Source organism: Etheostoma spectabile, chromosome 7, assembly GCF_008692095.1.
Source record: "Etheostoma spectabile isolate EspeVRDwgs_2016 chromosome 7, UIUC_Espe_1.0, whole genome shotgun sequence".
Classification (NCBI taxonomy): domain Eukaryota; kingdom Metazoa; phylum Chordata; class Actinopteri; order Perciformes; family Percidae; genus Etheostoma; species Etheostoma spectabile.
Window position 1 is genome coordinate 25,427,424 of NC_045739.1, and position 461 is coordinate 25,427,884.

The window sequence follows — 461 nt, forward strand, 5'->3', positions numbered from 1 at the left end:
TCGACACAACGGGCTAAATGCTAATATTGTGAGCAGTCCTCTCATTAGATTTTATTTACTATTTATTTTTGACAGGGACAGCGCACAATTAAAGTACTTTCACCTTAGCTACATTTAATTGTGATCGACAAAAATCATTTGGGCGTACTAACTGTAGGTATCGAAACAACATTGAGGGTTGGTTAGCAGGTAAAACTAAAGTTAATCTTCATCTAATACAATATTACTGCCATGCTACAAGCTAACAAGCTAAATGTTAGACTTAGCTACAAGCTACAGAGTAAAATGAGATTTGCGCTATCACCATTGATACTGTAACCAACGCTATCTTAGTTGTGTAGTTCTTAAAAAATAAAACAAATCCAGCAGGGATACTTACACGTCAAGCAGAAATGTGGCTAGCTCTGAATCCGTGTTGAAACCTTTCAGGACGCGTAGCTCCCTCCACCTCTGAAAAGCCG